This window comes from Suricata suricatta, chromosome 8 (assembly GCF_006229205.1).
Source record: "Suricata suricatta isolate VVHF042 chromosome 8, meerkat_22Aug2017_6uvM2_HiC, whole genome shotgun sequence".
In the NCBI taxonomy this organism is placed as follows: domain Eukaryota; kingdom Metazoa; phylum Chordata; class Mammalia; order Carnivora; family Herpestidae; genus Suricata; species Suricata suricatta.
Genome location: NC_043707.1, coordinates 135,150,050 through 135,154,264, shown reverse-complemented (window position 1 = coordinate 135,154,264; position 4,215 = coordinate 135,150,050).

The window sequence follows — 4,215 nt, the reverse complement described above, 5'->3', positions numbered from 1 at the left end:
TTAAATTTTAGAAGAGTTTCAGATGCATAGGGGAGTTGCTCAGAGGATAGAGTTCTCGCACACCCCACGCCTAGTTTCCTCTCTTGCTACTATCTTATGTGACTTTGGTACATTTGTCACAAGGATAAACCACCATTGCTACGTTACTGTCAACTCAACCCGGACTGCCTCAGTTTTTACCCCCTGTCCTCCTTCTGTTCCGGGGGCCCAGCCAGGGCACCACATGACATTGTCATGTCTCCTTAGGTTCCTCTGGGCTCTGGTCGTTGCTCTGATTTTCCTGGTCTTCGATGATCTTGACGGTTTTGAGGACTGGGCAGGTATTTTTGTAGACCCCACGGTCTCTCCCCTCCTCCCATGCCTTCCATTTCCTCCTGCAGCACTTTACTACTTCAAGACACTGTATCTTATTTTCATTCTTCATAGTTTCTTTTCTCTTCCCGCCGAGCAGAAGCCCGGGAGGGCGGGTGCTCACGTGTACAGTGCTGCTCTACGTCTGAGACCAGCAGGCTGCAGCCAACTGAGTCAGTGTTACAAAGGCTGGGTCAGCCCCGGGGTATGGAGGCAAGAGGTCGGATCCAGCCTCAGGACCCCAAGCCCTGCTACGCCCCACCACCCCCTTCCCCCAGTCCCTCCACACCCTGGACCAGGAAGAGCCCCGGGTCAGGAGGGCTGCGGTGATCTTCCCGGCTTCCCACCACTGGTAAGTGGTTGAGCTGGGATTTGAACCCAGGCATCCTGAGTTTAGGGTGTTTGCATTTTACAAAAAAGGGCAACTCAATTTCTGTTTGGCACCCCTCCCCCCCATTGAGTTGGGCCCAGACCCTCAATGTCCATCAGTTCAATCCTGGCCCCACACCTGTTTCGCCCGGGCCCCCTCTGGGCCAGCTCATCTGGGTCTTTCTGGACCGTTCAGTCCAGCTCCAAGTCATCGTCCAGAGGCACGCCCTGGGGATGGGGGCCGCAAGGACCCCTGGCTTCCTTTCCCCCAGGCGCCGTTACAGGACCACCCCTCTGCTCTCCAAGCCCAGGTCCTCTGAAGTCAGACTTTCCAGGAATCAGTTCTGACCTTGAGCGAGTTCTCTCGCCGTCTGTGGTGCCTTTCCATCACCACCACCGTGACCTTGTCCGAGGGGCCTGCAGTGAGAAGTGCATTTTACATCTTGCCTTCATGTATCCTCACACAGACCTGGAAAAAAAAAAGTGGCAAAAGCCACAGACCGTGGTATCCACCCTCACGAAGTGGAATGCAGTCTGATCATTTCTATTCTGTTCCACTTCTGTAAACTTGACCCACCGAACAGGTTTCCAGCACACGAATGTGGAATGTGTTAATAGGTCACCCCCTGCAGCTGCTATGAGAAAACACTGCTGGAGAGCAAAGCACAGAGACTGTGCTCTCGGATAACTCAGGGACATTTTGGGGGGGGAGTTCATTCCGCATCAGGACCGGGAAGCAGTTTAGGCTTGCCACCTGGGGCAATTCTCAGCCCAGGTCTACAAGCTGAAAGCCAGAGTCAGCATCCCTGTGCTCCAGATGAGGAAGTGGAGGCACAGAAAAGTAGCTCACTTGCCTGAGGTCACGCAGCAGAGTCTGGCTCCAGGACGGGTACTCTGAGAAGCTTCCCCAGAACCCCAGGGAAGGGGCTCTTAACCGAGAAGCGTCACCACCCAGTTTCTCCAAGGCAAAGGGGCAAGGATTTGAGCTGGATAGTGTCTGCCCTGCTTGGACAGAAGGGACCTGCGGCAAAGCGGAGGCAGGTGCCGGGAGCCCTCAGCGGAGGCGCTGAGGAAGTGGGCTCCCCATCCCTGCACCCCTGCACCCGGCATTCTCGGCTGGGCTCTGGCTGCCCCGAGATAACCCTGCTTGTGGGCATGTGTGGGCGGCAGTGGTGAGAGCGCCGATGCTTGCAGCATCCGCGAGATGCTGCGGAGGCTGGATGGCTTTGGAGGGGGGAAGTTCTGCAGGGAAAAGAGGCAGAAAGAAACAGGCCCCGAGGGCTCCACGTGTTCCTTCCTCTGGCCTGCGGGGCACCCCCTGTTCCCCGCGGGCCAGCACCCCCTTGAATAACTGAGACCTCTTTTCCCTTCCATAAAATGAGGCCGTAGGATGTCCCGTCAGGAGGTCATGGGGGGAATAAGGCATGGACTTCCTTGAGGCTAAGAGGCGTCTTTCCCCCTACCCCTCCACCGGGGCTGCTCTCTTTTGTTTACAGTTCAAAGGGAACTTCAAGTAGCTTCCTCCAAGTGCACAGGACAATAGTTAAAAATAAAATGAGAAAAGAGAGATCAGAAACCATAGAGAGGAAGGCAGGAGGCAAGTCTGTCTAGTGATGACTGCGCTTGGGGTGACAGTCGGCCTGAATCTCCGGGCACTGCAGGCCCTGGAGGGAGAGAGGTCCTGCGGTGTGGTCTCTACGGGGAAAGGGGCTGGGCTTTCAGGAAAGCGAAGCTTCTTTTTTAACATTATTTTTTATTTTTTAAAATTAAAAGAAAATTATTTTTGAGAGAGAGTGAGCGAGCACAATCAGGGGAGAGAAGGAGACACAGAATCTGAAGCAGGCTCTGGGCTCTGAACTGTCAGCACAGAGCCTAACGTGGGGGGCTCGAACCCACAAACTGGAAGGGCATGGCCTGAGCCCCCGGGGCGGCCCAGGAAAATGAAGCTTCGGGGACCAAGGCACAGGTGGCACGGCCTTGTCAGAGCTGCAGCCTGACACTCCCTGACTGTGTGGCGCCCAGGTGATCAAGGCTTCCTGAGCCTCGGTTTTCTTATGCATAAAATGGGGCTAAGATTCCCCTCGGAGGGATCAGAGACTACGGTGTGTGGAGCATATCTGAGCACTCGGCACAGCTTGGTTCCCCGACGGGACTCGCTGTCACTGAGTATGATGTGAACGGCAGTCACCTTCAGTGCCGAGTCCTTTTGAATGAAGGCCTGTCCCATCCGCTGGCTTCTCCCACCGATCTCTGCAAACCAGGGAGCAAAGCTCTTGAAACTGCTGACCACTAGAAGCCAGGCTCCGACGGGTGTTTGGAAACCTCACAGCCCAGGCTGCTAAGGCTGCCGCCCGCTTTCCTCTCTGACATGTCCATTTCTCTTCTGGCTCTCGGCAATACCTCCCTGGAGTGGGCTGGAGACCTCTGCCAGGGGCCAGGGAGCCGGGCCTGGGGTACAGGAGTGAGGCTGTGAGCCTCGGATGTTTGGTTGAGAAGGACGTTAGGGTCCATTCCTGAGGACAGACGAGTCATTCTTCCCTAAAGGGATGCGATGGTCCCTCCTGGCCCGCCACAGAGCCTGCGGCCTCAGTCTCAGAACACTGGAAGCCTTCAGTAACCTACCTGCCCTTTTCCCAGGGCTCTGCCCCTGCTCTGCTGCAGCCAGAGACGGACCCACGCTGGTGCCGGGAGGCCAGCGCATTGCTTGGGTAGAAAGAGCCTCTCTGGCCCTCAGTTTCTGCATCTCTCCAAGGGGGACCAAGCAGGTGCCTTAGATCCCAGGCGGGAGTTGGGAGGGACCCTTAAAGTCATTGTTTGTGTAAGCAATGGACTGGCTCTTGCCCCATCACACCCTAGAACGATTTCTGAGCCATTTTTGTAATCTGGCTCCTCCCACCACCTCCATGGTCTGGACTCGCACCAGCCAAGCAAGGAGACCACAGCTTTCTCTCCATGCTCCAGTCTGTCTCCCAGGCCTCATGTACCCTCCCTGGCGCCCAGCCACTGCGCTCTCGGCGCTCTCGGCGCTGGGGGGTGTTGGGTGGGGGCGGGGGTGGGGGTGACTCCCGGGGTGCCTAGAACTGCAGCTACCGCTTCCCTCTCGCGCCCTCCAGCCTTTCTCTGGCCACCGTGGAAATTCTTCGGTGTGTGAGTGTGAAGGCGTGGGCTTTAGGACCTTTATTTGGTTGTTTTCCAAACAACAAAAAGAAAACTTGTTTTGAAGAAACGCAAGACGCAGCTTCCAGACACACCTGGGATGCTGTCGCTCCAGCCACAGACCGGGTGCGGATTTGGGGGTTGTAGAGGGCGCGGGGGTGGGGGGCAGACAGGCGGCAGGAGGACCTGTTGTTTTTCCTGTTGCAAGTAAAAAGGAAACAAAGTGGGAAGTGGAGTGTGCGGGCTGTCAGCAGGCGGGGCGCCCCCACCGCGCCCCGCCTCCCTCCCTCGAGGCTCACTCGCGCCCAGCGCCCCGGCTCCTAGCGGCCGCCGGGCCCT